At 41.1% G+C, this 12,918-nt stretch overlaps 1 protein-coding gene across 1 annotated transcript in view; it reads right to left on the minus strand.

Moving 5' to 3' along the window:
- The window catches only part of AFF2 (ALF transcription elongation factor 2), a 287,858-nt gene that overhangs the window by 180,807 nt on the left and 94,133 nt on the right, over positions 1-12,918 (minus strand). The window lies entirely within an intron of this gene.

Consider the following 12,918-nt stretch of genomic DNA (forward strand, 5'->3'; position numbering starts at 1 on the left):
AGTTGGGTCATGAAACATCTGGAGGAAACAACCAAGCAGTCCTCCTCCTCCTCCTCTCCTCCTCTCCAGAAACCTCACTCCCTTCTAGCACTGATCATGTCACCTAGTTGGGTCATGAAACATCCGGAGGAAGCAACCAAGCAGTCCTCCTCCTCCTTCTCCTCCTCCTCTTCCACCTCCTCTTCCTCCTCCTCCTCTCCTCCTCTCCAGAAACCTCACTCCCTTCTAGCACTGATCATGTCACCTAGTTGGGTCATGAAACATCTGGAGGAAACAACCAAGCAGTCCTCCTCCTCCTCCTCTCCTCCTCTCCAGAAACCTCACTCCCTTCTAGCACTGATCATGTCACCTAGTTGGGTCATGAAACATCCGGAGGAAGCAACCAAGCAGTCCTCCTCCTCCTTCTCCTCCTCCTCTTCCACCTCCTCTTCCTCCTCCTCCTCTCCTCCTCTCCAGAAACCTCACTCCCTTCTAGCACTGATCATGTCACCTAGTTGGGTCATGAAACATCCGGAGGAAGCAACCAAGCAGTCCTCCTCCTCCTTCTCCTCCTCCTCTTCCACCTCCTCTTCCTCCTCCTCCTCTCCTCCTCTCCAGAAACCTCACTCCCTTCTAGCACTGATCATATCACCTAGTTGGGTCATGAAACATCTGCAAAGAAACCACCAAGCTCAGAGAGAGCACCAAGGAGCCCCTTGTTTCAACCTTGAGCTACAAATAATTCTCCTTTATTGGGACGGTGAAGTCTATTGCTGGAGGCCAATCGTGTGACGTTATCATTTTCAACCTCCCGTGTGCACCAGTTCTCCGGAATCTCTACATGCCTAACAGATCTGGAGGATTGAGAGATTGCAAGTTAGTGCCAGGAGTGATTGTCGTTCAATGTGCATTGCGAGTCTGCTGTGTATCCACGTTCATCTGCATAATGCATTTTGATCAGCCTGACCTTATTTGCAGATGATCGGTAACAGGCATCCATGACAAACGATGACAAGGGAAATTCAAGCTCAGCCGCAGAATAATTTGGCCATTTAGGTTGATTAAGAACCTTCCTGTGCAAGTTTAACTTCGAGGACATCAGAATGACCAGAAAGGGTTACAGATTATACAGCTGGAGGACATAAAATAAACATGGAGTTCTTTGGGGTCCCTGACCCTTTAAAAAATATGCTAATGGGAAGGCAAGCTTTTTGACAGTCACTTCAGTAAATCAAAAGGTCCATAACTGTGGAGGATACAAATTAAAAAAAAAAAAAAGATCATACCATATTTGGGATTTTATTTGTGACAGTCATCTGCAATTGTTCAGTTTGTAAATGTCTTAGGGTCGGTGGAGATTTACGTTCTGAATTTCCGCTAGAAATGCAGCGTCAAAGGACAATGATGGTCTATATGCATTGCAGAAGTCATGGATAGTCCTCGATTTACGATCCCAACTGGAATTTTGGTCGTCAGCCCTTGCGGTCGTTAAGCAGGTGCCACTGGACCTGACTCGAATTTACAACCGTTTTCACAAACAGACAAGTTGCCAAAGATGGGAAGGAATATATGAAGTCCTTTCCCAGAAGGTCGCATCAAGAATTCGTCTATTGGTTCTGCCAATAAAGAATTCTATTCTATTCTATTCTATTCTATTCTATTCTATTCTATTCTATTCTATTCTATTCTATTCTATTCTATTCTACTTTACTCTACTCTACTCTACTCTACTCTACTCTACTCTACTTCTATTTCCATTCTACTTCTATTTCTATATTCTATTCTACTCTATTCTATTCTACTCTATTCTATTCTAGTCTATTCTATTCTAGTCTAGTCTAGTCTAGTCTAGTCTACTCCAGTCCAGTCCAGTCCATATTGTATTATTCTATTCTATTCTATTCTATTCTATTCTATTCTATTCTATTCTATTCTATTCTATTCTATTCTATTCTATTCTCCCAATTCCTAATTCAATTGTCTGCCTACAATGCAGTGATGAATTCCATTTCACATCTACCTTTGTTCTCTACCTCCATCAACACCTCCCTCGAACCAGTCCTATCAACTCCAACCTGTCCCGAAGCCAATGTATCATGTTAGTATTTCATAAATTGAGGCATCCGTTTATCAAGGATTTTATTCCTGATTATATGTAAACAGAGATTGGATCTTTGCATACCAAACCTATCTGGGTAAAAAATAACAAGAATATGTCCTATATTTCCAATTATTATTATTATTTTGATAGGAAGCTTACTCTTCACTCTCTTAGCACTTGGTAAAAATGTTTAATTTATGTTTATGTATTCTTATTCAAAATGTTAGTTAACAGCCTGCAGGGACCCGGTAATAGGATCCTTTTCCAGTTCTTCTTTATGTTTATTAGCTACATTAATGACTGTTTCTGCAACTCTCTACAAAGGCTCATGCTAATGAACACCAATTAATTCCAAAATGATTTTAAACAAAGGGTGATGAGAATACCCAATCAACCGTAGCAGGGTAAAGAGCGAGCCAGTCACTCTGACCTATTTTTTCTTTTCCTCCCGTGTTGCTCCTTTGCCGAAGGTTGACACCAGTATTCTTCTACCTCACCTGTACATTTCTTCGGAAAATAAATTTTATCGATAGACGGACACCCAAACATATGAACCCAGATCAACCTGGAGCTTCCTGATTTTGCTAAAGACAGAATCAGGGATGGGTTTCAAAAACTTTTACGGCCGGTTCTGTGCGTGTGGCTTGGTGGGCGTGGCAGGGGAAGGATACTGTAAAATCTCCATTCCCACCCCACTCCTGGGGAAAAGATATTGCAAAATCTCCATTCCCACCCCACCCTGAGGTCAGCCAGAGGTGATATTTGCCGGTTCTCTGAACTGTTCAAAATTTCTGCTACCAGTTCTTCAGAACCTGTCAGAACCTGCTGGATGATTTCACCCCTGCGTCTAAGACACTTGCAAGTTCAGAACAAGGTTCTGTGGACTTTTGGGCAGAGGAGAAACTGAATCTCTGAATCATCAGGATCATCAGGAGGTTGGGAGAGTCCCAGATTTCACGATACCTGTCCTTTATATGCAAAGACCCCCCGACTCCCCAACCCCCATCTGGGCACAAGGTTCCTGTGTTCACCCTTCTCTCTTAGGATGTTGTACATTTCTTGTGGTTCCCCCCACTTCCATGTATACATGTATATCAGTGTTGGGTTTAAAAATTTTTTTACTACCGGTTCTGTAGGTGTGGCTTGATGGGCGTGGCTTGGTGTGCATGTCAGGGGAAGGATACTGTAAAATCTCCATTCCATCCCCAATCCAGGGGAAGGTTACTGCAAAATCCCCATTTCCTCCCGATCAGCTGGGAATTGGGAGGCAGAGAATAGATGGGGGCGGGGTCAGTCAGACGTTTTATTACCGGTTCTCCGAACTACTCAAAGTTTCCGCTACCGGTTCTCCAGAACTGGTCAGCACCTGCTGAAACCCACCTCTGGAAAGAATGTAAGCCGAGCCCTCCTTGCAATCCTGCCACATTATTATTATTATTTAATTATTATTATTATTAAGCACCTGAGGGCAGGGCAAGAAACTAATCAAGAAGAGAAGCAACCAAGAACTAAGGAGAAATTTCCTGACAGTGAGAACAATTAATCAGTGAAACAACTTGCCTCCAGAAGTTGTAAATGCTCCAACACTGGAAATTTTTAAGAAGAGATTGGATAGCCATTTGTCTGAAGTGGTATAGGGTTTCCTGCCTGAGCAGGGGGTTGGACTAGAAGACCTCCAAGGTCCCTTCCAACTTCTCTTCTCTTCTCTTCTCTTCTCTTCTCTTCTCTTCTCTTCTCTTCTCTTCTCCTCTACTCTACTCTACTCTACTCTACTCTACTCTACTCTACTCTACTCTACTCCTCATACCTATACACAAGAATCTAGACAGTGTTCAGCATTAAATTGGTGTTAGATTAGATTCAAAGGAATTGATGTATTTGTGGGAACGTAACTACTCTAGGCTGATTCCTCTCTTGACTCCACCACCAAGCTCTGCCTTAGAGCTCAGAAATTAGAGTTCAACAGTAGAAATTCAGATCCAGAAAACATGGCCCACCAAAATCCAAGGATGCTACTTCCTGTGAGATCATCTCCAAAGCCCATGGGAGACCCTGAAGTGATCACCTTCTAATGATCCATAATGGGACAGAGTAAATGGAAGAATACCACGGGATGATCCCAAAGATGGCTTTCCAAAAGGCCATTGAGTTTCCTTCGGTTTTTTTCCCCCATGAAAATGTTTTGCTTCTCATGAAGAACTGAAGGAGAGCTGGAGAAGCTTCTTGGATGAGAAGCAAAACGTTTTCAAGAAAGAAAGAAAAAACCCAAGATTGAGAATCTCCAGAGACAGAATGCAATGTGTCTCTTCTACCGTGTTTCCCAGAAAATACGACCCTGTCTTATATTTTTGAACCCCAAAATAAGCGCTTGGCCTTATTTTCAGGGAGGTCTTATTATTTTGGGGCGTGTGGAGCAAGACGGGGATCCTGTTGCCATCTTACCTGATTTTCAGCTCTGTCTCCCTAACCCTAACCAGAGGAAATGGCGGGGACCGGTTGCACATGTGTTTAAATTTTTTTGGAGGGGGGCTTATTTTCAGGGAAGGCTTATTTTGGGGGGAGGGTTTATTATCCAGGGAGGTCTTATTTTGGGGAAAACATGGTATTATATATCATTCTGAGCTCTATAAGAAAGAGGCACCAAATAATACATAGGCATTCAGATCATTAATTCAACCCAACCCATGGCATCCTTTCCAAGATGTCCCTGGGTCTGCAGGTTATTATTTCTACCTGAAAAAGCTTCGTAACACCTGGTGGAGGAAAGGAAAACAAATGTTTCTTTTTAAACAATGCAAGATCTACCCCCACCCTCTTTCCCCAATAATTAAATTACATTTAGCCAGCAGCTATTATTATTCTACACCGGTCCCCCACCGAGGCAGCCACGGTGATACGATTTAAGCAGCAATCTAGCAGAGCACTTTTCATCGCCTGTGATTGTTGTGCTGAGTAAATTGGTTGCATCACGTTTGACTCTAATTTGGGTTTTTAGAACCGTTAATTTGAACTTAAGCACCTATGGAAATGTCATTATCAGGAGGTATCTGTGCTGGAACCCGGTTTGGAGTCGCTCTGTTTAAAACCAGCTGAGTATTGATAGCTCCCGTTGACATTTCTGATGCCCGATTTATCAGGCATTTATCAGGCAACGTCAAAGGGAAAAGGTTTTCCTACACACACCTGATTTTTTTTTTTTTTTTTGCAATGTAAATTTCATGGGAAACTCAATTCTGGAAGGATTTTGTTTTGTTTTTTTAAATTCTCCAATCCTGAGCAAATATATATTAAATAAGGGCAGTTCCACCAAACGGTTATTTACTCTGATTAGTCAAGTCCTTAACCACAGATGATTATGTACTATAACTTCAGTTCCCCGTAGAAAAGGAGGTAGTACGTTGATAACTCCGTTGTGCAACCTCACACTTGCACTGATGGTGTTACCTAATTGGGTAATGAAATGTCTGCAAGAAAACAACCAAACTCAGAGCATCAAGGACCCCCACAGTCGTCTTCTTCCTCCTCCACTCCTCCTCTCCTCTCTCCCTCCCTCCCTCCCAGCACTGATGGTGTTACCTAGTTGGGTAATGAAACATCTGGAAGAAAACAAGCAAACTCAGAGAGCGCCAAGAACCCCACAGTTATTTTTTGGAAAAAAAATAAAATAAAAATACAAACGAACCGGCAAACCAGAGAGAACGAACCCCTCAACTCCCCTATTTCACTCATCAGAACGTGAAATATACAGAGTTTTGTCTCTTTCCCATATTTCAGACCAGAGTGCTAGGAAAGTCCTTACACGACTAAAATGGATTTGCTAAGCCCCCAACCGCAATAGATGTTTCAAACACCAAACATCGGTGGACATATCCATAGTTTATTTATGACTCCCGTGACAATCAATGCCGGGTTATGTGCTACAATGTTTGACAGATAAAAAGAATGATTTACAGAAGCCCCGTTAATTATGTATGAAAGTGAAAAGGTTTCTAGCCTTTGCTAAGGCCTTGTTCATTTGTTCTTCTTAGGGCTGGTGGGTTTTTTTTGGCAGGAGTGGGGGGGCAAGGACTGGATCATCGGGATGTACCATTATTTATTTATTGGTTCGATTTATATGCCGCCCTTCTCCGGAGACTCAGGGCGGCTTACAATGCGTTAAGCAATAGCCTTCATACTTTTGTATATACCTGCTTAGTAGGGCTTTTTGCCCCCCCCCCCAAGTGGTGTTCTTTTTTTATATATACAAAGTCATCTTATTGCCCCCACAATCCGGGTCCTCATTTTACCTACCTCGAAAGGATGGAAGGCTGAGTCAACCTTGAATTATAAACACTCCCTCTCATCTACTGTAGATGCCACTTCAATCCATTTAATCTCCACAACTTTAAGACTTGTGGATTTCTACGTCCAGAATCCCCCAGCCAGCAATGGTGACTGGGGGATTCTGGAAGTTGAAGTCTATATGTCTTAAAGTCACCAAGATTGAGAAACTCTTCCCTACCGGATAATTGAATCCAGTCTCAAGACGTCAGGACAATATTCAAACCGAAATCAAGACATATCCAAGTTCTTAACAAGGCCATCTTGACTTCTAATCTTCCCCAGGTTGTTGTTGTTGTTTTTTTTAAAATGCTGGTTAGAGGTCTCTTCCAGAATTTTGCTAGGTAATTAGTGAGAACGGGGAAAATGTGCGGGATTCTTAAACCAAACTTTTGGCATCTCTCTCTCTCTCTACTAGTCTTAGCCTATGTTCTTCATTAAGACGAACTGCAAAAGCACCACTTCTCACAATATTTACAAATATAAACCACATGGCCATACATTCAGAATACAGCTTGAACATTGAGGCTCCGGTTTGAGTTTTGGCTTCGGTGATTTTATTTAATTTTATTTGAAATATGAACCCGGCAAAAGAATTTCAGCCAAAATGCTTTTTCCCAGTCCATTATTTTTCACCCTCTGAAGTTGTGTATGTGTTTTTTTTTTTTTTAAAAAGCAAAACTAAAAGACCTTTATTTTTTTTTAAAAAAAAATAGGGAATGAAAGATCTACCCACGAAGAGAAAACCTCACATTTTGGCATACTGACATAAAACGAGGCATTAATTAATCTGGGTTTATTCTGTGCTTTCTCCCCCCCCCCTCTTTCCTTCCATTAAAAAAATGAAACAAAAACAATAAAGTACTTCCCAAAAATGCCCTTATTAAACTGACCGCACCGGTAAAATTTGATATATCTGATATAAAGCTGCTGGCATTTACTGCCCAGCTTGAGCTGATCAATATGGTTATCTACCTGTCAATTTTCTATACTCTTTAATCCCGAAAGAGTGCTGGCTCGTGCCCGGATAGATCTATCTCGCAGAGATAGGACTAATCAAAGCATTCTGTGATAACAGAGTGATTTGTAAAGCATGTAACAAAAGCTTATCGTTTCCCTGTATACTGAGCCCGTCAAAATATTTTTCTTAGAAGGAACGCCAAGAGAAGCTGGCGTCCTTCATGCTTTAAGTGGGCGGCAACAAGCGAAGTAGATCTTCCATCGTTGCACAGTTGCAAACATTGTGTAGACAAGACCTGGGCATTTTAGGAGGGGGGGGTCCCCCGGGGCCACATCTGGCCCTTTGGCTGTCCCAGTCAGGCCCTGCTGAAATCAATCGTAAATTAGAAATCAAAAGTAAATGATGTATACAAGCAATGCACTTGAATTGTTTTAATTTGGAAGGTGATTGCTATTTCTTTTTCAATTTATGCCTATGTGTGCTATTTATCAATACATCTATCTATCTATCTATCTATCTATCTATCTATCTATCTATCTATCTATTATCTATCTATCTATCTATCTATCTATCTATCTATCTATCTATCTATCTATCTATCTATCTATCATCTAGCTAGCCAGCTAACTATTAGCTAGCCATCCATCCATCCATCATCTATCTAATTATCAATCCATCCATCCATCCACCCACCCACCCATCCATCCTTATCTTAAACGACACATGTCATCCCCATCACTTTCATTTAGAAAGCTAATAACAAACATTCTTATCCACATATCATAATCTCATCTCATAACCTTCCAATATTCAGGCTACAGAAATATGTTGGTGAACAATGTACAAAACAGAAACCATGATCAAAACCATGATCTATCTCTCATCATATATTTATCATCTGTCTGTCTGTCTGTCTGTCTGCCTGTCTGTCTGTCTGTCTGTCTATCCTCTGTCTATCATCATCTAACTCTGTTAATCTGTATTTTTCAAATTTATTTACCGCATGGATCTATTTTCTTCCTCTGTTCAAGGGGTCTGGGATCCAGCCCATGATACTGTCATTAACCTCGGTTATATCCATGCATGGAATGCACCCTTCAACGCTCTTTTCCGACTTCAATTTTCATGTTCAATTTTTTTTTTAATGGGGCTGGGATTTTATTATTATTTTTTGTAATAGACAAGTGGAGCAAACAGTTCCTTCTGCTTTTGCAATCTCACTATTTCCTTTGCATGCAATTATTTCCTTGCCAAACAATAGCAGTGACAAATTGCCACAGAATTCTGCAGCAGATTTTTAACCCAAGGTAAAAATAAACAGAAACATCTGTATGGCAATCGCGTACGAAGCTACGTTCATTAACAAATACATTTTTCTAATAAAACCGCCATCTGCAAGTAACCCTCAGCTTCGACTTGATAGAAATAGGCCTCTTCCCCGCCCCCACCAAATTTTCCGAGGCTGTTCCCAGAACGTTTTCCAAACTTTCCTGCAAAACACATCTGTCTTCGTTGTTCTTTGGAATGTGAACAAATAATGGTGACGGATTTCCCCCACCCCTTCGCCTTCTCCTTTAAATCAATCAGACAAATTACAGACTCAAAACAATTATTTCCAGAGGTGATAGGAGAGCTGACGTCAGCTAGGAGACACCTGTGGAATATACCTTTGCTTATATTTAAAATAAAATATGTATTGTTGGCACTGAAACCAAGATTTGAGGAATTCTGGATCAGTTCTATTGTTTTGTTCCACTTTTGATCCGCCAATGATCTCTCAAAAGCTAAATACCTCCTCCCCCACCTCTCCGGATTCACTTTGGACCTGGTATTGAGAGGCAGTTTGGTTTAGTGGTTAAACCAGATTGTGAGTTCTAATCCTGCCTTCGGTTAGGGTTAGCGTTAAGGTTAGGCATGAAAGCTAGCTGGGTGGCTTTGCGCCAATCACTAGGAGATGGTGAGTTCTAGCCACACCTTAGCCTTGTGGGGACAATAGGAGGAGGATATGTTTGCTGCCATGAGTTATTTGTAAAAATGATGGAATGGAATGGAAGGGAATGGAAGGGAAGGGAAGGGGAGGGGAGGGAAGGGAAGGGAAGGGAAGGGAAAAAAGGGAAGGAAGGGAAAAAGAGAGAGAAGGAGTGAGGAAAGGGAAGGAAAGAAGAGAGGGAGGGAGAGAGGGAAGAGAAAGGAAAGGAACGAAAGGGAAGAAGAGAGAGAGGGAGAGAGGGAAGGGAAAGGAAGAAGAGAGAGAGGGAGAGAGGGAAGGAAAGGGAAGAAGAGAGAGAGGGAGAGAGGGAAGGGAAGGGAAGAAGAGAAGGAGGGAGAGAGGGAACGGAAGGGAACAGGAGAGGAGAGGAGAGGAGAGGAGAGGAGAGGAGAGGAGAAGGGAAGGGAAGGGAAGGGAAGGGAAAGGAAGAGAAGAGAAGAGAAGAGAAGAGAAGAGAAGAGAAGAGAAGAGAAGAGAAGAGAAGAGAAGAGAAGAGGAGAGAAGAGGAGAGAAGAGAAGAGAAAATCTGGGCAGATGTGAGGAAAAACTAGGATTTGCCCCACAGCAATCCAATTTCCAAGGGAAAAAATCTATCTACACCTTGGCAAGTTTTTATTTGTTTGGTCCTAGGATGGAAGAAGAATTGTGAATGTTGACCTCTGAGCTTAACCATCAGGGATCCTTCAGCAACCCTTGGAATTGTTCAAATATTTGCTAACCAAGGCAGGATTGGAGGGCAATCCCATCGAATGGGGGAATTAAATTCCCGCATCAAAATAGCGATTGGAATCACCAAATCAAAGCCAACCCCTTTGAATGAGTGCATTTGAAAGGATGAGAAGTTTCTGCCCAGATGCCAAAAAAGCATTCCCCAAATCAGAATGGAATCATGCATTAACTGTCCCCTAAAGATCCTCCAGTGAGAGTTGTTCGTGAGTAAATATACACCAGGTCGGTTCTCGGTTTCTCCTCCACAGATCTGCAAAACGTTGCTATATTTCACATGGCTTCATATATTTCTCCCCCCCCCCCAAGTTGTCTATTCATTCATTATTTCTAATACCATTCATCTCATAAATCCCATTTTTGCCTTCACAACAACAACAACAGAAACAACAAAAAAGAAATGCTCTCTTTAATTAGAAAGCCAAACGCACTGATTGCCAACAAAGCTTCTTAGGATTACACAAGAAGACTAAGATATAGTGTACAGCCCAACACACACACACACAGACACACAGACACACACAGAGAGAGAAAAGACTGTGCAAAACTAAACAACGACCTCCACCACCACAATCTTCCTTTTAGCTGATAGGTTGCAAAACGGGAAGCAGATAGCAAGGTGTTTTTGGACATTCGCGTAGGTCAATTTTTGAAAGCCTGGGCAGACTGACACATAATATCTCAAGCTCCTTAAGCATCTGTAATCCCTTGTCTTTATTTTATTTTTTTCAGAGAGGCAACACATTGACTTAAGGTCAAACACCCGCGATATTTGCAAATGGAAAGAAACGCGCCTTCGTAACACCCTGGTTCACCATTAATTCTCCAGCTGTCCACTATCACACGTAGTTCTTACCTTTCGGTGGTAAACAGGGTATTCTTTGGTTCTGTGAGAACATTTTGTTTCCCCGTGGATCTAAAGCCAAAACCAACGTCTTGGATTCTGCCACAGCCTATATTACAAATGATTTTAAGTCTATCCTTTTGCTTTGGGCCACATCTGTTCTCCCCACTTTTCTTTCTTGCAAACACTCAGAACGAGGTCCTGAAAAGTCATGCCGGCTATGAATCACGAGAGTTAGGGAAAAGGAAATCAGTTTGAAGAGCAAAGAAATCACCACGAAGAGTCCTGTTGAGCACCTCAGTCATTGCTAAGTTGACTCAACTTCCAATGATCCAACGTCGTGCCAAAAGGGCACGCGATTTTATTCCATGGAAAGGCCACAGTGACTCCATCTGGATCAAGGCCACAACATGCGAGGATAGCTGTGGGTGTGTAGGTGTTTTATATACCACCCGACCCGACAAAGACGCTTGTGTTATTCTTTTTAAGAAAACTGCCATGAGTGCCAACAGAGGACTTAAGGGACTCGTTTCTGTGCAAGAAGGACAGCGGATTGTCTAGGGAGGCTCTTGGCCATGGTTGCCCCAAAGAGGCTTTCTTCAAAAGGCAACTGGACTTTGTTTTCCCTTGAAGACGTTTTGCTTCTCATCCAAGGAGCTTCTTGAGTTCTAAAGGAGAATTGAAGAAGCTTCTTGGGTGAGAAATGAGACGTCTTCACAGCGCAGCAGTGGGTAGTGCATCAAGTAAGTATCGCAGCGAGGTCAAATCAAGATTTATATTGACTGTTTCCCTATGACTATCATTAAGTGTTGTACCTTATGATTCTTGACGAATGTATTTTTTATATACACCGAGAGCGTATGCACCAAGACAAGTTCCTTGTGTGTCCAATCCCACTTGGCCAATAAAGAATTCTATTCTATTCTATTCTATTCTATTCTATTCTATTCTATTCTATTCTATTCTATTCTATTCTATTCTATTCTATTCTTTGTATTGTATTGTATTGTATTGTATTGTATTGTATTGTATTGTATTGTATTGTATTGTATTCCATTCCATTCCATTCCATTCCATTCCATTCCATTCCATTCCATTCTATTCTTTGTATTGTATTGTATTGTATTGTATTGTATTGTATTGTATTGTATTGTATTGTATTGTATTCCATTCCATTCCATTCCATTCCATTCCATTCCATTCCATTCCATTCTATTCTTTGTATTGTATTGTATTGTATTGTATTGTATTGTATTGTATTGTATTGTATTGTATTGTATTGTATTGTATTGTATTGTATTCTATTCTATTCTATTCTATTCTATTCTATTCTATTCTATTCTTTGTATTGTATTGTATTGTATTGTATTGTATTGTATTGTATTGTATTGTATTGTATTGTATTCTATTCTATTCTATTCTATTCTATTCTATTCTATTCTATTCATACACTGAGTAAGTATTACTACATTATCATATATTGTATATACTCAATCATTGAGTATATACCTACCATGGTAACAATAGCATTGAGTATATACCAAATGCTATTATTATTATTAATTATTATTAATTAATTATTAATTATTATCTATGACTGGACAGCCATTTTTCTGAAATGGAATAGGGTCTCCTGCTTGAGCAGAGGGCTGGACTAGAAGGCCTCCAAGGTCCTTGTATTCTCAAAACAAAGTCCAGTTGCCTTTTGAAAAAAAAAACACCTTTGGGATAAAGGCAGCTGATAAGACAAAACAAACCAGAGACTGGACAAACCCACCAATACATTGGCAATAAATCAATAAAAACAGGAGATGTGTTTTCCACTTGGCTTTGTCCTATAAAGCCAATGCAAAAGAAAAAATGCAAAAGATGATATATCCGAAAGACAAGAGTACCAGGAAAAAGAGAAAGAGAGAGAGGAGAGAGAGGGAGGGAGACAGGGAGAGAGAGAGGAGGGAGAGAGAAAGGGAGAGAGGAGAGAGAGAAGGAGGGAGAAA

The sequence above is a fragment of the Pantherophis guttatus genome, chromosome 12 (assembly GCF_059756535.1).
Source record: "Pantherophis guttatus breed Tessera chromosome 12, ASM5975653v1, whole genome shotgun sequence".
In the NCBI taxonomy this organism is placed as follows: domain Eukaryota; kingdom Metazoa; phylum Chordata; class Lepidosauria; order Squamata; family Colubridae; genus Pantherophis; species Pantherophis guttatus.